The 22113-nt window shown below is 39.3% G+C and overlaps 1 protein-coding gene across 3 annotated transcripts in view; it reads left to right on the top strand.

Annotated features, from left to right (window-relative positions):
- Positions 1 to 22113, top strand: part of HDAC8 (histone deacetylase 8) — a 240392-nt gene that overhangs the window by 149662 nt on the left and 68617 nt on the right. The gene's annotated exons all lie outside the window — the stretch shown is intronic.

The following is a 22113-nucleotide window of genomic DNA, read 5'->3' as shown; positions in this document are numbered from 1 at the left end:
GTCTCCAAAATAGTGAGTGGCAGGGTCCAAACTCCAGCAACTAGTTGTTTTCCCTCTATTGCAGTGCATCAAAAGTCATCTTTTGAAATATTTTGTTTTCCATCCTGCTTTTCAGAAGTACAGGGTACTGGCACACATAATGCCCCCCTTTTTTATTACAAAATCATAAGCATGTAATTCTGTAACATAACACTGTCACACTCAAGCACACCATATGACATTTTAGGCGAAATGTTCAAAGTGAAACTATAAATCATTACAGCCATATTATCACCCTCCCAACCACACTGGAGCAGGCCTTACTTCTGCCGGACCCTGTATTTTGTGGGGAAGAGCAGAAGGGACTGCCTGTGCTCTTATTTCATGGTGGACTGGAACTTGTTGGCTTCAGGGTTGGACTTACTTTCCTTGAAGCCTTCCTGAGCCCCCAGAGCCCTTTGATTAAATTCTGCCTTTTATCATGATTTATACTTCCTTCTCTCCTAGTTCTGGTTTCTTGAACATACACTCTTGAAGTGTACACTTACTCATCTGTACAACTCCCACGGTGAGGGTCCAGCATAGAGCCTGGAACATGGTAAATGCTCAGCAATTTCTGGTGAATTGAACTGAATTCCACTGGCCCCAGCTTATGTAATTCTCCATGATTTGGTGCCTGAGCCTCTGTCTCTCGTCTCCAGTTCCTTTTAATAGTTTATACTACAAGCTGGGTGAAACTAGATATGCTCTTCTCAAATTTCAATGGAACTCTTTTCAAAATCTTTTTTCCTCCCTGTTTCTTCACTACCCCATTTTTGGTGAACTCTGCTCTCATCACCCCTTTTATTCATTCATTCATTTATTCGCTCACAAATGTTCACTGACCTCTCACTATGTGTTAGACACTGGACATACAACAGCTAAGTAGATAGAGCGGCATTACCTTTTAAAACTGTAATCTCCTGGGAGATCAGCAGTAAACAAATAATAAAATAATTACAGGCTGCGGTAAGTGCTAAGAGGAAAATAAACAGATAATCCTGAGATCACTGACTGACCTCTGAAGGGATCAAATCTAGGTCTAAAGTACCAAAAATGTAAAGAATCCTGTTAGACAAAGAGCTGCATTCCAGAGGACAGCACGTGAAAAAGTAGGAAGGAGCTGGATGTGCTTAAGGAAAAGCAAAAAGGTCATGTGCCTGGAGTGTATTGAGTGAGGGGAGAGTAGGGTGGGATGAGGTCAGAGAGGCAGGCAAGAGCCACGCCATGTGGGAGCCATGTGGGGAGCCTTTTAGGCCGCGGTAAGGAGTGTGATCTGACTGCAAGTGCACTGGGAGCCAAAGAGTTTTTAAGCAGGGCAGTAACATAATTGAATTGACATTTTTAAAAGATGAGGCTGACTGTTGTATGGAGACCAGATAGCGTGGGGGCAAGAGATGGTACAGAGACCACTGTCAAGACTAATCCAGTGGTCCAGGTGACAACGGCTGGGGCCTGGATGAGGGAGGAGGGAATGCACACGAAGAGAGCGGTTCAAGAGATATTCTGGAGGTAGAATTGACAGGTTTCGCTAATAATTTAAGTGTTGAACCTGTTTATTTTACCGTTTAGGAAGGTAAGGCACAAGGAAGCCAAGGTGATAGGGAACCATTTTTGTACTATTACTGATCCCTGATTTCCTAACCCCCGGTCTCATGTTCTCTCTCTGCATCTAGTCTGTCTTTCAGAGTCTTCAGCAATTCTCCCTACCCTTGTGTCTTTCCCATATGGAATCATTCACCAAACCTAGCCCCATCATTTTCTGACCTCCCTAAACTCCCACCTATGCTTGCCATGCCCAGTCTGCTCTGGATTATTCTGACTGCCTTCTGGCTGGCCTCGCTGCCTCCTGCCAGCCTTGCAGTGCAGGTCATTTTTCATGGCTTCACTTCAACTGTGTCTAATAACTCTCCAGCAATTCCCTACTCATTCGAATGAAAATCCAGACTTTGGGCAGTGGCTTCACAGCGCTTTCCCAACTAGCTCCACCCAAGCCTTCCTGTTTGCTCTTGTCTCCAACTAGAACCCAGCCCACACCTTCAATTTTAAGCCTTTTTGTGGCTACCCCTCCCACCTCTGAAGTTTTAGGCCAGCTGTTTTGTATATATGAAATTCGGTCTCCTGTGTTGTTTCTTGACTAGCATAATCAGATATTTTTCTTGAATCTTTTCAGTCATTCGGTCTTTATTTCACAAAATAAGAATTGAATGCCTCCTTTGGGCTGGGCACTACTAGCTACTAGGGTTGAAAAAATCAATAGGAGATGGTCCCTGCCCTCGAGGAGGTTACAGTCTGATGGGGGAAACAGATAATCAAATTATCACAGTGCATTGTGTTAAGTAGAAGAGGAACTGTAGGTATAGAATGCTGGAGGTACACATAAGAATAGCAACAAACACTATTGAGGGAAATGAGAAAGGCTTCACAAAGAAAATGACATCTGAATAGACTAGAAAGGTGTATAAGTATTTTTCCAGTTGGAGAATTTGAGTAAGAGGATTCCTAGAAGAAGGAACCTGTTGTTACATGATTATTAAAATATGAGCTATCATGTATTGGTTTTCAGGTACCTGTGCACTTGTGATAGGGCAGAATATGCGTGGATTACAGTAAAAGATTCAATATGCCTAGAGTACAGAGTACATAGAGAAGCATATTGGAAAATGAGGCTAGAAGGAGAGACTGGGACAAGATTCTACAAGCAGTAGGAGCCAGTAGAGGTGTTTTTTTAATTGATTGATTTCAGATACAGCGGGGAGAGAGAGAGAGAGAGACAGAAACATCGACTGGCTGCCTCTCATACTCGCCCCAACAGGGGATCAAACCTGTAACCTAGGCATGTGCTCTGACCAGGAATCAAACCATCAACCTTTCAGTTCACAGAACAACACCAGTACACCAGTAGAGGTTTTTAAAAGAGGGAGTGACGTGATCAGTTTGAGCACTGTGGTAACTGCAGTGAGGTTGGTAGACAGGTTATTGAACCATGGAGGAATTTACAGTGGTTGCATGAGATGAGAGCTTGAACCAAAGGGAAGGCAGAGGGAACAGAGAAAAGGACATATGTAAGTAAAACTGACAGGGTTGGGGAAAGCAGCATCAGGAGATCACTCCAAGATTTCTAATGCGATACTATTAATTGGGACAGGGAACAGAAGAGTAGGAAAGGTCAGAAGATCATAAGTGTATTTAGGGCAATTTCAGTTTGAGCCATTAATATACAAGTAGCAAAGTACAGGAAACAAATGTAAAAGTGTGGTCTCAGAAGAAAGTCAGCTTACCACTCACAGCATCTAGAAATCCATCCATTCTCTAATAGCTATTGCTCTTCTTATGTACTCTGAGTGTTTTGCTAATTATACACTTGTCTCCTCTAAAAATCAGTGTTTTCCTCAACATCCACCTTAAGTCTTTATAGTGGCCTATAAGGCCCTACATGATTTGGCCTCTCCCTTTTCTGACCTCATTTACTACTCCTCTATCCTCCACCGCACTGGCCTACTTACTGTTCCTGGAAAGTACCAGGCACACTCCAACTTTACAATTTTGCACTTGATATTCCCTCTGCATAGATGTTCCCCCTACCCCAACCCCGCCATGTTCACACAACTCTTTCACATCTTTGAGTCTTTGCTCAGTTGCCACTTTGGCAATGAGACTTACCCTGTCCACCCACCCTATTTAATACGCAGCTGCAATCACCCTTTTTCTATTGTTCTTGCTCATAGCAATAATCATCTAACATGCTGTATAATTTACTTTATTCTGTTTATGTTTATCAACTGTGTCCCTCCTCCTCCTCTGGAATATAAGCTTCTGAGGGCAGGGATTTTTCTCTCCTTTATTCACTCATGTATGTCAGGCACCTGAAAGAGTGCTGCAGGCATGATAAGCATTCAGTAGATATCCACATTTGTCATATAAGTGAATTGAGAATATAGGTTCCTGCATCATTCCCCCTCTTAAAATTTTCTGTTTGCCATGTATCCTTATACCCTCAGAGCCAACCAGAAATATAGGAAGAGGGAAATAGGAGATAAAAGAATGATAACTTAGTGCCATTGGGCAGCCAGCCACACATTTCTGATATATTAAAACAAGGCCTTTCTTAACTGGCCCCTTTCATAGTTTTTATTGCTGCTGTAACAAATTGCCACAAAGTTAGGGTCTTAAAGCAAGAAACATTTATTTCCTTATGGTTCTGGAGGTAAGAAGTCTCAAATGGGTCACAGGACTACATTCCTTCTGGAAGCTCTAGGGAAGAATCTATTTCCTTGACTTCTCCAGCTTCTACAGGCCTCCTGCATTCATTGGCTCATGGCCCCTAATCTTCAGACTGCATCACTGCAACCTCTGCCTCTGTCCCCATATCACATCTGACTTTATCTTCCCTTATGGGAAACCTTATGATTGCATTGCACCCAGCCAAAGAATCCAGGATAATCTCCTCTCAAGATCCTTAACTTATAATCATATCTGCAAAGCCCCTTTTGCCTTGTAAGATAGCATATTCATAGGTTCTGGGAATTAGTATGTGGACATCTTCAGGAAGCATAGTGACTACAGGCACAGAAAAACAAGAACTTGTTGAATGATGTAACTTAGTTCTGAAGTCACCATACACCTTGGGAGCATACATAGACTCAAATATTCTAGAACAGCACTATCCAATAAAACATTCTGTGATGATGGGAATATTCTTTATCTGTGCTGTCCAATACAGTAGTGACTGGGCAATGTGGTTCTTTTTTAATTATTGTTGTTCAAGTACAGCTGTCCACATTTTCCCCCCACAACTCCCCCCACCCCAGCCATCCCTACCTCCCTCCCCTGATGCCACCCCCCTTGGTTTTGTCCATGTGTCCATTATACATGTTCCTGAAAACCCTTCCCCCTCCCCCCCCATTACCCCCTCCCTGAATGTGCCTGATCTCAGAAGCTAAGCAGGGTCTGGCCTGGTTAGTACTTGGGTGGGAGGAACTGAAATTTTTATTTTTAAAATTGTTTTTTATTTTAATTTTAAATTTAATAGCCACATGTGGCTAGTAGTTGCCGTATTATACAGCAGAGGCCTAGAACTGGGGCAAAGGGATAGGCACTAAGGAAAACTTTTTGTCTTGGTCTTAGCTTTAGGTGAAATTAAAAACAAAAAAATATCTTCCTGAGATTCTGAGGTACCTGGGTTTCATGACTAAATGTGTATTATGCAAAAGGCTCAAAAAGCCTCAAGCCAAGAATGTTCATTTAAAGCAGACCTAGGGGTGTGATGACTCAAGCAACTGGGCAAATCAAATGGAAATCTTCCATGGGAGCACGTAACTTCATTCCCTGACAGAAGTCCCAGAGACTTGTGACAAACATTACTTCACAATCTAAAGTCACAGTTTATGCAAGAAAAGCAATTACCAACAGGGAGACGTCAACAGGAAAAAACAAGGATAAAACATAACCAGACTCACAGTGATTTTGGATATTGAAAGTATCATATGCAGAATATAAAATAGGTATATTTTTATTTAAAGAAATAAAAGAATATAGAGCAAAGAACAAGAGACTATCAAAAATGATCTGTTAGATTTTTCCCTAGGTAGCTGGCTTGGTTGGTTGGAGAGTCATCCCGTGCAGCAAAGAGTTGAGGGTTTAATCTTCATCCAAACACTTATGGGAGGCAATTATTTGATGTCTCTCTCCCACATTGATGTGTCTCTCCATTTCATATTCTCTCTCTCTCTCTCCTATTTTTTTCTCTTCTCCCCCTTCATCTCTCTCTAAAGTCAATAAACATATCCTCAAGGGAGGTTTAAAAAAATGACCCACTATATTTGAAAAAACTAAATAGAATACCTATAAATGAAAAAATAATTGACATTAAAAACCTCAATGAAGGTTCATGCATCAGTTGAAGAACAATTAGGAAACTGGAAAATAGATCTGAAAAACCACACAAAATACAGCATAAAGATATAAAGAAATGGAAAATATGAGTGGTTAAGATGTGTGGGGCTATTTAGATCATTTTAAGAGCTTTAGTTTTAACTATGAAGAAACAATGGAAGCCATTATAGAGTTTGGAGCAGAGTGTAGATATAATCTGACTTACATTTAATGTGATCCCTCTGGCCATGTTAGAATAGTCTTTAGAAGGACAAAAGTGGTAGCTGGAAAACAAGTTGTCACTGTTTCAAACATCCATGTAGAAGATGAAGATGGGTCAAAGACTTGCAGGATGCTGGCATAAGAAGCTCTGTAGACCCACTACACAGCAAAATAACAATATAATGGGTGACAGTTATTTTCAAAAACCAAGCAAAGTCTCTGGGTGTTTTTATAAGGGCACACAGCAAATGGACAAGCATTCATTCAAGAAAACCTGCTAAATTTCAAACATAACAGTAAGGGTTTCTGGCATTTGAAGCATGACTTGCTTTCTTACCAAAACTACCCCTCCCCAAATCTGCTTTACAGAATCTTACCCAAAACTCAGTATGGGGAGAAGCAGCCAAGAAGACAGAGGCTCCTTCTTCCAGCAGTTCCCAGTCTAGGGCTGTGCTTTCACCTAGGAAGGGGCAGGCTGCTGAAATTTCTCATCTCTCCTAGCTCTGTGCTGCAGAAGTTCAACTCTAAGCAGGCATGGCCAAGAGGACTAGGCCTGTTTACTTCCACCCCGCATGCACTCATATGGCAGAATCTGTACCCTAAGCACAGAAGGCTGAGAAGAGTGAGGCCCTGATTGCTCCCAGCCCAGCTCACTCATAGAGCACCCATCCCACACCAGGCAGGGCAATCCTAGAAGACCAGGGACTGCCACCATCTCCCAGTGCTCATTGAGGTAGGGTGTCATTAAGGGAAAAAAAGCCAGTTGCTCTCCAGACCTACAGAGCAGTGACAAGGGTATTTTGTTGAAGGGAGAAAGGTCAACCATAAAGACAAAGGACTCCCAGCTTTGCCTGAAGGGAGTAACTATTTGTAATAAGGGGTGGAGAATTCCATGCCTAAGGGCACAATAAACAAAAACAATTTAAATTTGTATGGAGAAGCATTAAGAGACTGATAGCTCCATGATGCAAGTAAAGCAGAATGGCGGTAGAACTTGAATAGAACAGAGTGACAGCAAAGAAGAGGCCTCCTGGTATCACAGTCTACTCTGGAAGATAAAAAAACTTATGTACATGTGCTAGGCTGCTCCAACTCAGGAACAATCAAAGTAGGTCATGGGGCAGACTTAAAAGCATTCCCTTTGCTGCACACAGACCCATCAACAGAGGGCAAAAGCTTCACCATCACAAGGGGCTTTAAAATACAACATTTGACCTAACTCTGATGGCACAGTAAGCTACTGTGACCCAGGGGTGACGATATCCAGGCTTAAAAAAAATAACATCACACTCATCCCTGGTAGTCTGGAAGACTTCCCAAAAGCTGAACTCTCAGGAGCCATCAGAGAGGAAACCTCTAAACTGCTAATCCATGGTCGAAGAAGAGGCAAAAATTATAAACTACCTGAACTATGATAAAAGCCTCCAAACCACAAACATACCTAATAATAAAGGTTAAAAAATATGACTAGCTTAGAAAGACTCAAGCACAATCTTGACAGTAAGTGGCTTGTGCCAACCCAAGGGTAACCCCTAGGTAGTCAAACTAAAAGATAAAAACAAGGGCAACAACGTCAATAGGGACATGAGAAGCTTCACACTGTAGGGAGGATAGACTCCCCAAAGTTCATTCAAGTTATTCAAATAACCAAGCAATTCACCACCACCACCCTTGGGGTGGGGTGGAGAATCAGTATCCTGGAGTTACTACCATGTATCACCAAAAATGTCCAGGTTTCAACAAAAAATATGAATTATGCAAAAAAAACAAAACAGAAAAGTGTGACCTATGCACAGAAAAAACTGACAAGCAAAAGAAAATGTCTTTGAAGAAACTCAGATGGTGGACTAAGCAAAGATTTCAAAGCACTTGTATGTAGAGTCAAAGAACTAAAAGTAACCATGATTAAAGAAGTAAAGGAAGGTATGATGATAATATCTCAACAAATGTAGATGATCAATAAACAGATGGAAATCATAAATTATATAAAAGAACCAAATGGATATTCTAGAGTTGAAAAGTACAACAACAAATGAAATATTTGCTACAGAGGGCTCCACAGTGGATTCAAGGTGGTAAAAGAGATGCAATCTGAGGAACAGAGAGACAAAAAATGAAGAAAGATAAACAGAGAGTCAGAGAAACACAGGACATAACTAAGTACATCAACATATGCATAATGGGGATACTACAAAAAAAGGAGAATACAAAAAGTACAGAAAAAGATACTCACAGAAATAATTGTTGAAAACCTCTCATATTTGATAAGAAACATTAACCTACACACTCAAGAAATTCAATTAATTCTAAGTAAGGTAAACACAGAGATTATACCCAGAGATATCATACTAAAATGTTGAACAACAGGGAGAAAACTATGAAAGCATGAAGAGAAAAAAGATTCATCACATATAATGGGATCCCAATAAACTCCAATAAAATTAACACCTAACTTCCCATCAGAAACAATGGAGGCAAGAAGACAGCAGTAAAACACAAACTAATGAAAGTTAAAAAAAAAAAACAATTAAGAATCGTTTATCTAGCAAAAATGAAAGTGAAGTAAAGACATTTCTAGATGGAAAATAATGAAAGAACTTATTGCTAGCACCCTCTCCTCTCTTAACTTATTTAAAAAACAATCCCATAAAACAACATGAGTGTGATTGTATTGTTAGTACCATAATATATAGAAATACAATATATTTGGCAATAACAGCACAAAGGAGTAGAATTGGAACAAAGCATTGGAATAAATAAAAGATAGTAGATAGTAACTCAAATCCACAAAAAGAAAGTAAAAGTACCAGAAAAGTAAAAAACTATAATAATAAAACAAACACTATAAATATATATTTGCTCTCCTTTTTTATCAGCCTTTTTAAAAGACATAAAATTATATAAAATAATAATTACAACAATGTATCATTGGATTTGTAACATATATAGATGTATATGCATGTATAACAATATTATCAAAAGACAGGGAGGCAATTAAGCTATATAAACTGTCTATATTTCACTGGCACTAAGTCAGTATAAATATGAAGTATATTCTGCATACTAAGGTGTATATTATAAGCCCTAGAGAATCTACTAAATAACTCAAAAATAATTTTATTTCTTTTTGGGATTTTATTTATTCATTTCTAGACAGAGGGGAAGAGAAAGAGAAAGAAAGAGAGAGAAATATCAGTGTGTGGTTGCCTCCCAAATGCCCCCTACTGGGGACTTGGCCTGCAACCCAGGCATGTGCCCTGACTGGGGATCGAACTGGTGACCCTTTGATTCACAGCCCGTGCTCAATCCACTGAGCCACACCAGCCAGAACTAACTCAAAAATAATTTTAAAATCATGAAAAGATTTAAAACACATAAGAAAATATCCAGTTAATACAAAAAAGGTAACAAAAAAAGGCACAACGTACAGACACCAAAAGGCAAAATGCCAATGTAAATCCAAACATAAAATGTGAATGAGTTAACCAATCCAATCAAAGGACCAGTATTGTCAGACTGAATTTTTAAAAAGACAATATCTAACAATATGCTATCTACAGGAGGCACACTTTTCATTCAAAGATACAAACAGATTGAAAGTAAGAGAATAGAAAATGATACACAGGCATAAATTAGAGGGGTATACAGGTTTGGTTCCAGACCAATGTAATAAAGCCAATATTGCAATAAAGTGTGTGTCACATAATTTTTTTAGTTTCCCCGTGTATAGAAAAGTTATATTTACACAGTACTATAATCTATTACGTGTGCAGTAGCATGATATCTAAAAACAATGTGCATATTTCAATTCAAAATACTTTCTTGCTAAAAATTGCTAACTGCCAGCTGAACCATCATTATGTCATGATCTTTTTGCTGGTGGATGGTCTTACCTTCAATTTGTAAAACATGCAATATCGGAGAAGCACAATAAAGCAAAACACCATAAAACCAAGGTGTGCCTGTACCGTGCAAACAGCAACCATGAACAAGCTGGAGTGGCTAAACTAATATAAAAATAGACTTTATAACAAAAAATATTACTAGAGATGAACGGGGACATTTCATAATGATAAAAGGGTAAATCTGTCAAGGAGATACAACAACTATAAACATATATATACCCAACAACAGACCCCAAAATACATAAAGCAAGAATTGACAGAATGGACAGAGTGGAAAGGAGAAAAAAATACACAATAATAATTTGATAATTCAATACCCATCTTCAATAATGGTTAGAACAACTAGGCAGAAGATCAAGGGAATAGAAGACTTGAACAAAACTAAACTAGACCTGACATACATCTTTGGAACACTGCACTGAAAAACAGTTGAATACATATTCTTCTCACTTGCACATGGAACAGTCTCCAGAATAGACCATAAGCTAGTCCATAGAGCACAGAAGAAAGAAAATCATACAAAGTATGTTTTCTGACCATAATGAGATGAAAGTAGAAATCAATAACATAAGAAAATTGGGGAAATTCACAAATATGTGCAGATTAAACACACACTCCTAAATAATCAATGGGTCAACGAAGAAGTCACAAGGGAAATTAGAAAATACTTTGAGATGAATGAAAATAAAGAAACAACATACCAACACTTATGGGGTGCAGCTAAAGCAATGCTCAGAGGGAAATTTGTAGCTATAAATGCCTATGTTGAAAAGAAAAATCTCAAATCAATAACCTAAACTTTCACTTATGGAACCCCCAAAAGAAGAGCAAATTAAACTCAAAGCAAGTGGAAGTAAAGAAATAGCAAAGATTAGAATAGGAATAAATGACATGGTGATTTAAAAAATAGAGAAAAATCAATGAAACCAAAAATTGTTCTTTGAAAATATCAGTAAAATTGATGAACTTTTATCTAGATAGACTAAGAAAAAAGTGAGAGACAAAACTCAAATTCCTAAATCAGCAATGAAAGTGGAGGCATTACTATCAAGTTTACAGAAATATATAGGATTATATTACAACTCAACAGCAAAAAATAAATAAATAAATAAATGAAAACCCAACCGAAAACCAAGCAATCTGATTTTTCAAAATGGTCAGAGGACCTGAAAAGACACTTCTCTAAAGGGGACATACAGATGACCCATAGACATATGAAAAAATGCTGGACGTCACTAGTCTTCAGAGAAATGCAAAATAAAACCACAATGAGCCCTGACTGGTATGGCTATGTGAGTTAGGCATTGGCCAAAAACTGAAATGTCACTGGTTTGATTCCTGGTCAGGGTTCATGCCTGGGTTGTGTGCTAAGTCCCTGGTTGGGAACATGCAGGTAGTAACCTATTGATGTTTCTCTGTCACGTAGATGTTTCTCTCCCTCTCTTTCTCCCTCCCTTCTCCAGTCTCTAAATATAAATAAATGAAATATTTTTTAAAAACTACAATGAGACATTACCTCACACCCGTCAGAGAATGGCTATCATCAATAAATCAATAAGTGTTGGCAAGGATGTAGGGAAAAGGGAACCCTTGTACACTGTTGGTAGGAATGTAAATTGGTACAGTCACTGTGGAAAACAGTATAGAGGTTCCTCAAAAAACTAAGACTAGAACTACCCTATGATCCAGCAATTCTACTTCTGGGTATTTTTCTGAAGAAAAAAAAACTAATTCAAAAAGATGTATATACTACCCCCACATTCATTGCAATATTATTTTCAATAGTCAAGATGTGGAAACAATCTAAGTGTCCATTGGTGGATAAATGGATAAAAATGTGAGATACACAGTGGAATAATACTGAACCATAAAAAAGTATGAAATCTTGCCATTTGCAACAGTATGGATGAACCTTGAGGGCATTATGCTAAATGAGATAAGTCTGAAAGAAAAAGACAAATATCATATGATCTCACTTATATATGAAATCTAACAAAAACAAGTTCATAGATACAGAGAACAGATTGGTGGTTGCCAGAAGAGGAGTCTGGGGTGTAGGTGAGATGGGTGAAGGCAGTTAAAAGGTACAAACTTCTAGTTATAAAATAAATAACTCATGGGATGTAATGTACAGCATGGCAAGTGTAGTTAATAATACTGTATTATGTATTTGAAAGTTACTGAGAGTAGATCTTAAAAGTCCTCATCACCAGAAAAAAAATGTAACTATGTAAAAATAAAAGGATTACAAGAGGGATGCTATGAACAGTTGTATGCCAACAAATTTCATAACCTAGATGAAATGTGAAAATTCCTAAAAAGGCACAGACTACTAAAACTCAAGACTCTTGAAGAAATAGAAAATCTGCATAGACCTGTAATGATGAAACAAATTGAATTAGTAATCTAAAATCTACCACCAAAGAAATGTCCAGGGCCAGATGGCTTCACTGGTGACTGCTATGAAACTTTTAAAGAAACTCTTCCAAAAAATAGAAAAGGGAAGACTTTTGAATCAAAAACCTAAAAGGAGGTGCTGAAACTGTAAAATTCAGAAGAAAACATTGGTGTAAATCTTTCTGATCTTGTATTAAGCAATGGTTTCTTATGTACAACACCGAAAACATAACCAACAAAAGAAAAAATAGATACATTGGACTTCATCAAAATTAATTCTTTCTGCTACAGGACACATCTTCAAGTAAATGGAAAGACCACCCACAGAATGGGAGAAAATATTTTCAAATTATGTATATAATGTGGCACTTGTACCTAGAATATATAAAGAACTCTTATAGCTCAATGGTAGAAGACAAATAACAATTTAAAAATAGGCAAAGGATCTGAGTAAACTTTTCTCCAAAGAAGATACAGAAATGACTAACAAGGACATGAAAAGATATTCAACAACATTAGTTCTTACAAACTGCAAATCACAATCATGATGAAATACCACTTCACACCCAGTAGGATGGCTACAATCAAAATGACAGATAATAACAAGTGGTGACAAAGATGGATGTGGAGAAATGGAACCCTCATACACTACCAGTGGATAACAGGCTGGCAATTCCTCAAAAGTTTAAACTTTATTACTCAGCAATTCCATTTCTAGATATATATCCAATGAAAACATATTCCCACATAAAAACTGGTACACAAATATTCATGGTAGCATTATTCATATTAGCCAAAAAGCAGAGACAACCTGAGTGTCCATCAACTGATCAATGTATAAATAAAAAGCAGTATAACCATATAGTGGAATATTATTGACAATAAATAGGAATGAAGTACCCGACATAAAGACCACATGTTGGATTCCATGATCCCATTCATGTTAAATGTCCAGAATACCCAAACTTATACAGACAGAAAATCAATTAGTGGTCATCTAGGATAAGATGAGGTGAGGGGATAAAGTGAGACTGCTCATGAATAATAGTTTCTTTGAGAGGAATAAAAATACTATAAAATTAGATTGTGGTGATGGTCACACAACCCTGTGACTATACTAAAAGACATTAACTTGTACATTATGAATGGGTGAATTGTATGATATGTAGATTATATCTCAATAAAGATGTTTTTTTTTCAAAAATAATGGTGGCTTGGACTATGGTGGTACCCATGTAGATTGTGAGAAGTGATATGAATTTGTGTATATTTTGAAGGTAGAGTGAGGAGGATTTTATGACATATTGTGAAGGGCATGAGAGAAAGCAAGGACTTAAAGATTTTGTTCTGAGCAATTGCAATGATGGAGTGAGCAACTGAGACAGAGAAGAGTATTGGGGTGCAGTTTTCAATAGGGAATGAAAGAGTTCCATTTGGACCTGCTGAGTTGGAGATATCAATCTCTCAGGGAAATGATATATGATAACTCCAGACAGTGAGTTGAACTAGCATTGAAAAATTGGTTGTTAACATATGGATAGAATTTAAAACCATGAAAATGAATGAGATCACCAAAGGAGTGTAGATAGCTAGAGAAGAGATCTAATAACTGGCCCCTGGGACAGTCCAACATTAAAATGTATGGGAAAAAAGAGGAAGAACCCACAAAGAGAAGAATAACCAGTGAGGTAAGAGGATAATCAAAAGTGTGTGCTATCCTGGAAACCAAATGAAGAAAGTGTTTTGAGGACTAGAGAGTGACCAACCATGCCATTTGCTGCTGAAAAACCAAGTGAAGTGGGCACCAAGATAGGACCATTGCACTTAGCACCCATGCAGCCCCGGGTGACCTTGCCAAGAGCAGTGTTGGCAGAGTTGAATGGGCCAGTCTGATTGGAGTACATTTTTAAAAGAATGTAAGGAGGTAAGTCTCATTTCTATATACCAGCAACAAGAATCAAAAACACAAGTTCTAAAATGTACTATAGGAATGCAAATAAGAAGTATCTATGAAGAAAATCTAACAAATGTGCTGGAGATACTTTGTGGAGGAAATTATAAAACTTTGTGGAAGGAGAGCTATGTCTCATTGACAGGTTAGGGTTACTCGATATTGTAAAGATATTTTTTCACTTGAATCAGTCCTATTCAGTGTAATTCCAATAAAAATTCCAACAGGTTTTTTCATGGAATTTGACAATTTAGTTCTAAAATGTATGTAGAGCACCAAGGTAGAAAAACTTACTCTCTCAGATATTAAGCTTACCATACTGCTATAGTACTTTAAAGAGTGTAATGTTGGTACAGAGGTTTAACAAATAGGACCATGGAGCAGAATAGAAAACTGAAAAATAGAACTATACCTATTTGGAAATTTGGTGTATGGCAGGTAGCATTGCAGATTGATGAGAAAAAGGATTACCTTTTTTTTTAGATTTATTTATTTATTTTTAGAGAGGGAAGGGAGGGAGAGAGAGAGAGAGACATGAATGTGCGGTTGCTGGGGGCCGTGGCCTGCAACCCTGGCATGTGCCCTGGCTGGGAATCGAACCTGCAATACTTTGGTTCACAGCCTGTGCTCAATCCACTGAGCTACACCAGCCAGGGAGGATGACCTTTTTAATAACTGATTTTGGGGGAATTGGTTATCTAGAAAGAAATAATAAAATTAGATTCCTGCCTCATGTCACACACAAAAATCAATTTTAGGTATGTTAAATACATTAAACTTTTAGACGAACATATACTTCAGATAGTTCATATAGTTCAGAAGTTCTCAACTGGTAATACCTCCACCCATGGAACATTTGAAAATGTATTCCAATGTTTGGGGTTGTTAGAATGACAGGAACAGAGCTAAAGGTATTTGGTACCCAGGGCTCAGGGATGCTAAGCATCCTGCAGTGTGAGAGCCAGCCCCACATAAAGAGTAATTGTCCTGCCCCGAATGCCAGTAGCCTCTCCACTCACAAAGAAACACTGACATAGGAGAATTTCTCTGTGATCTTGAGATAAGGAAGGACTTTTTTTAAAAGAAATGCAAAAAGCACCAACCATGAAAGAACAGTAATAAATTCAATTACATGAAAGTGAAGTACCTCTGTTTACAAAAAACAAACAAACAAACAAACAAAAACACCATAAAGTGAAAAGACAAGCCACAAAGTGGGTGGATATAGTTAGCACCAAGAACTGAGATATGTATTTATTGGTGTTTGCAATATACAGATTTTATATGCCAATACATAAAGAAAAACCCAGGAGAAAAATGGGCAAAAGATATAAACAAGCATTTCACAGAAGAGGAAATGTGAATGCCAAGAGTCATGAAAAAATGCTCAACCTCATTAGTGATCAGGGAAATGCAAACTAAAACCACAGTGAATGACAAAACACAACACAAAATTCCACTTTAGTCCACCAGATTAAAAAGAAATAATTTAAATTAAGCAATATTAAGTGTTGTTAGTGAGGATGTGGAGCAGTTGCACTTTTGGCAGGAGTGTATATTGGTCAATGCATTTGGGAAATAATTTGGCAATATGCAACAAATTTGAACATGTGTGTACATTATAACGCATTGATTCCACTCCTAGAAACAAACCTTAAAGAAACTTGGGCAAGTGTACTATAAAGAAAGTTTATAGCAACATGGTTTAGAACAGAAAAAAAAAACTCTAACACTAAAAACAGCAGATGTTCAACAGTAGCGTGTCTCTATTGTGGTAGACTTACACCAGGGATGTCCACCTGTGGCCTGCGGGCTACTGCATCCCAGGCTGGCTATAAATGCAGCCCAACACAAAATGGTAATATACTTAAAACATTATGACACTTTTTTGTGATTACATGTCACAGTGTATTTAACGTGTGGCCCAATACAACTCTTCTTCCAGTGTGGCCCAGAGGTGCCAAAAGGTTGTGTAAGTCTTACACAATGAAATACTAGGCAGCAATGAAAATGAGTGAACCACTGCTGTCGATAACAATGTAAAAGGTTCTCAGACACAGTTTTGACTATAGACAAATTGCAGAAATGTTCCCTATGATACCAATATTCAAAGTTGAAAACCAAGCAAAATGAAAGAGTATGTTGTTAGGGGTACTCATATGTATAAGGTAGATCAAGAAAGCCAGGAGGTGCCTTTTTAAAGCCCATGATGCTGGGTACCTCTGGAAGAGAGGCAGGCAGTGGGCTAGAGAGAAGCATGCAAGGAGCTGCAATGACGCTACTCACGGCTGTTGAGCCCACCATTATTATTATGCCTCATACTTATATATGTATTTTTATGTAGAAATGACATACAGATGTGATTTACATATGTTCAGCATTTTGTGTATATCAGTCGCATCCTTTCTTGAAATGTCTCCGTGTCTCCGCAGGCTTAGTACCTGCAGAAGAGAGAAACACTCTCTTTTAAGCAGCTGCATCTGTTCACAGCAGCAGTGTTGCTTTCGGAGGCACAATTCTCCCCCGGTCCCCTCATCTTGCAGGCCATCGAGCCAAAGGCAGGCTGCAAATGGCACAATGGCTCTCCTCCAGCTAGGTCAGGAGCACAGGAGAAGCACTCCCTCTCTTCTGATCAAGGGCGTGCTCAGTCACTGGATCTGCCAACATTGTCATGGGGCAGCAATTGAAATAGCCAGGAGAAGAACACATGGACTCTGCCACAACGGGTGCACTTAGGGGTCTGAGAAGGTGGGCAGGAAACACTGAGATAGTACAAGAGAGCCAGGATTGCTTTCCAATGGCATCCTCAGTAGCTCCTGTGATCCTAGGCAATTCACTCCCCTTCTCCAGGCTCAAATTCCCCTGTCCCCTTCAGGGTGTAACTTGGATGGCACAATGCACTTTAAAGTCACTTCCAGCAGGAACACTCAACTATTGAAATTCTAAGTCCACTTGAGCGGAAAACAGTTTGCATATTTATTCCTAGTCTCCAGGTCGGTGAATAAGTAAGGCCCTGTCTATTGATCAGAGCTATTGAAAATTGCCGAGTTGGTTTTCTGGTAGCATGGAAAATAAACCCGCACGCATCTACAAATGGCCATTCTTGAGTAAGCAACTCCCATTTACACAATTAGCTTTGAGAATATAAATAGACACAGAAGCAAGGCTGTCCCAAGCCTTTGCAACCTGTCCTCCCTCCTCCAGACTGCCTTTGATTACAACGGTTTCTATCTCTTTGGATGTAAACTTCCCTAGGCGTTCTGCCTCATGTGCCATTTTGAGAGAGAGAGAAAAAACCCTGTGTTTTGTCAAGTCGAATGTGTACTTAACAGCACTTTCCAGAACTACTATCTGTACCAGAAGAGACATATGAGCAAAATGAGCTTTGTCATTTGGGATGGGAACTAAGGGTTAAATTAAAGAGACAGCTGTCTACACAACGGGCTAAAATGAAGGGAAGGCTCAGCAGCATTTGTGCCAGCTGCTTCTCACTTTTATTCCTTCCCACTGCTTGTCTCCCTTCCACCCCTCCAGCCAGGGGTGCTGAGCCGCAAACCTCCCTGAGCTCCTGGGAAGTTTCAAGTGGTGATCTGGGGCTAAGATAATGTAACTCCCTCCTGTCTAACTTCCTCTGTAGAGATGTTTAAGCCTCAAAACTGGAGCTGCAGAGGATATCTAACATGTATAAGCCACTTTTTCATCACTTGCAGATACACTCACCCTCTCCTTCTTCAACATCTTCCAGGCTTGTTTAAAGCAGTCTTTTACTCTGAGAACTTTTTCTTTCCCTTAAACTACAGTTTTGTTTTGTTTCTGTTAGCAGCACTTTTGAGGAACTGTTTTTCTGAAAGAAAGAGAGGCCATGCGTTACTCTGGGTGAGTCACTGTTCTTTAGTCAACGCCGGTGAGAATCTCAAAGATTAACGATTGCCAAGGGTGGCTGCAATCCAGTACACAAACGCTCACATAATTCCCCCCCCCCGCTTTCCACTTTAGGGTGAAAATAATCAGGGACAAGAAGAGAAGGGGATTTATGAGAATAAATAAGATACTGTCTTCCAGCCAAAGCAACATTCAGATTCTCAGCTGGCAGAGGAATTCTTGAGCCTGATCTGTAGTGAAAGCATGAGCAAACCGCTCAATGGAATGCAAAGAGAACCCTTGGCTTAATCTCTGTTCCAGTCAGTCTACAGAAGAGTCTCAGAGCAGTACTATTCCTGGAAGGTGAAGTGCTTACCCACACGCTGCCCCACCCCCAGCATGAGAAATCCATGCCTCCATGACTGTGCCAGCACCCTGGCTCTTATTTCTGCAGTCCAGTTGCTTGGGTGAAATAGGAGTGTACACTGCCTATGAAAGGACCACTCTGAAAGCGATTTATAAACTGTAAAGTACTAAGGGACATCAGGTGGCCCTGTCACTCACCATTTTTGTTGTATCCTTCACTCCTTCAGTTGTCTTTTCTCATTATTGGACGAAAACCACAGAAATTTGTGGTGAGAGGTCAGGCCCTGCATATAATCAATCATGCCCAAGTCCCAAGGCACAGAAGCATAAATTGGCCTTAATTCTGGATTTCCCAGTCTACACATGGAGAGCATTTGCCAGTCAGCAGCCTCACAAAGATGTCATAGAATGGTCAAGAAATGACCCTAAGAAAGCTTTTGATTGGGGGGTAGCTTTAAAGCCTTTTGAAGGAAAAAAAAAAAACCCTCTCCATTTCAACATGCTATCATTACTTCTGCATTGAAGTAAAAACCCTGGTGTTCATATAGCTTTTGGTTTCAATGTCAAGTATCCGATGACTCCTCAAAACTGGGCTCTGAAGTGAGGGGAGGGCAGTCACGGCAGAGTCGCTGTGCCCAGAGTGACTGGACGGTCAGATCAAAGAGCCAAGCCCCATCCACTTTGTAGGCTGGGGCATCCTTTGGCTGTATTCAAGGACTTCCATCTCTAGCTAGCATCTCGCCCACACTGTACAAGTAATAAACAAAGGAGCTTGAAATTTGTGATAAAATGAAATTTAGAAAATAAAAGAACTTCATCATTCCATTTACCCATCTGCCCATTGCTTATTTTGAGTGTGTACTTAACAGCACTTTCCAGAACAGAGTAATCCCTACGTAGAGACAAAGATGGCTCTAACACCAGGGCATGGAGTGGGGGGGAGGAATGTTGCATTCCTTCCCTCCCCATCCTCCTTTTCCCAGAGCTCATCCAGCTGACAGGTGCCAGAAGGGAAGAAATGTTAGCAAATGTTAGTTTCCAGCCCCAAAGAAGCTGTCACAAAAGGGAGACGGAACAAGGCAGCTCATAAAATCCTTCAACTAAGGGATGTAGCGAGACCTATCTAATTACACAAGATTAGAAACAGTTTAACTCGTTGAGAATGTGCTACATGTGAAATGGAACAAAATGACACCTCTGGCACCCTGTAATGATACTGTATTGGGAGGAAAGCACAAAGGGTTTGTTCACGCTATCAGTAACACGAGTTTTTCTCATCCCACATTTTCGACACATCTGGTTTTAATATGGTGGTTTAAGTGAAGCAAGTTAACTTTTCACCCACTGTTCAGGCCCTCCTTTTCTTTCTTCACTGTACATTTCCATTTGGGTTGGCATTGTCCTTCTCTCACACCTCCCCACACTAACAAAGGTAAAAGGGGATTCTGTTGAGAAACTTTGCTTATCTCTGGGCTCTTGATTGTTTGGCTCTTCAGATAGCACTAACAATGAGTTGAAAGCAAGATTAGTCTTTGTTCCAGCTAAATCCAACAGATTTTAGCTCTGTCCTTCTGCTTAATGTGTTAAACTACGCACAATGAGTAAGAACTCCCTATGTAATCAATGAGTCACTAAACATCCTGATTTCCACAAACTACAGAATGATCACCTCAGCTACTCTGAACTAGAATCCTCAGGGAATCTGGTATCTGTCTAACGGCTTTCTAGCTAACACAAGAGTAATTGACTATTATGTGCCTGTGTTGGCAAAAAACAAGGTATTTGGTGATTATATACTGAAGGTTTACAAGATAGGTCTATTTCCCATGAAAGTAGAACTTTCAAACTACGAAATGAGTTTTCTTCTACACATCCCTTGTCAGAACAGGTTTTACTCCCCCACGACCAGAGAAGATAGTAGGATTTTGCAAATGCCTATGGTTAAAAAACACAGTTTAGATTTTGTTAGTGTTTTGACAACAAAAATATTAATAATGTTTACTCTTTTTTTTTTACCTTCTTTTGATTTGTGCCTCACAGGACCCTGCAAACAGCCAATTTTGTAACTGTAAGCTAACAGGGATGGTCTACTATGATTATGTACAATTTTAATTGTGCTTGATCTTGAATTTTTTTAAGATTTTACTTATGTTAGAGGGGGGAAGGAAGGGAGAAAGAGAGGGAGAGAAACATTGATGTGTGAGAGATACAATAACAGATCAGTTACCTCTTACACTCCCCAACTGGGGACCTGGCCTACAGCCCAGGCAAGTGTCCTGGCTGGGATTCGAACCAGCAACCTTTGGATTTGCAGACCAGTGCTCAATCCACTGATCCACACTAGCCAGGGATTGATCTTAAAATTTTAAGGACCTTTTTCTGTGTTCTGAATTCTCTCTGGACTGCAGATTGTAGTTGGAAGGAGAGGTACATGAATGATATCCAGCTCCTCTGAAAGATTCAAAGTCTTCCAGGTGACTTCTGATGTATTTTTTTTTCTGTCTGAAAGCCATCCAGCAGGGAACTTCTGTAGCAAATGCCTTAACCCCAAGAAGTGACTGATAATGGGACATTTCATGCTCTTTGGCAAACCAGTGGGAGTGACGATTTAGAGCACATGTACCATTCAGTGCCTGCAGCATCACAAGGATGTCTGTGGAGGGTTAGTGCCTCCTAGGTGGAACCATGAATAGGGCTGCCAAGAATTGCTATCTATAGCCTTGACCTAAGAGAAGCACCATTTTCACTACATACCAAATCAGCAAACCTTCATTAAAAACATGCTATATGCAAAGCCTTGTTAGGCTTCTATAATATTTTCTGTACTTTATTAATAGATTTCTTTTTCGATGTGGTCATCAGTCACTTACTGACTACTGCTATACACAGGCATAGTGCTGGGGATACCGAGATAAATCAGAGGTGTGCCCTGACTTATGGAGCTCAGAGTACAGTGTGAGAAAGGAAAAAAGTGCCAAGGGATGTGAGAGTAGAGTTTCCTTGCAAAGAGCTCTGCAAGTGTAGATAAAGGAATGATTAATTCTCTCAGGAGGGATCAAAAGGGCTCACACAGGAGATGATATTTGAGCTATATCCTAAAGGATGGGTAGGATTTCACCAGGCAGACAGAAGACGGGGAAAGAGAATTCCAAGCAGAGGGAACAGCATGTGCAAAAGCTGGCTAAAGTACAGTAGATAGTTCTTTTTAGTATCACTTGAGGTGGAAAATAAAAGTTATAGTAATGTTGAATTTGGATTTTTTCTCACGATTACACTGCCATTTTTAAATATAAGACATGATATTTTAAGGCAATGACAAGAGAAGGCCTGATAGATTTGAAATTTCTTATTAAGCTGTGATGCTTATCTAACGTCTTGAACATAGCAGGCCCTCAATAAATGCTTGCTGAATGATGAGTCTCGTATCTCTTTCCATTTATAAATTACTACTCTATCAAGGATCAGCTTACAAAGCAAAACTCCTGCCTGTGACTTAGGAATGGATGTTCACAGTCCTGC

The sequence above is a fragment of the Phyllostomus hastatus genome, unplaced genomic scaffold (genome assembly GCF_019186645.2).
Source record: "Phyllostomus hastatus isolate PE091 unplaced genomic scaffold, TTU_PhHast_1.1 phas_contig_30, whole genome shotgun sequence".
NCBI classification, from domain to species: Eukaryota; Metazoa; Chordata; class Mammalia; order Chiroptera; family Phyllostomidae; genus Phyllostomus; species Phyllostomus hastatus.
This window is presented reverse-complemented; position numbering and strand designations above follow the sequence as displayed.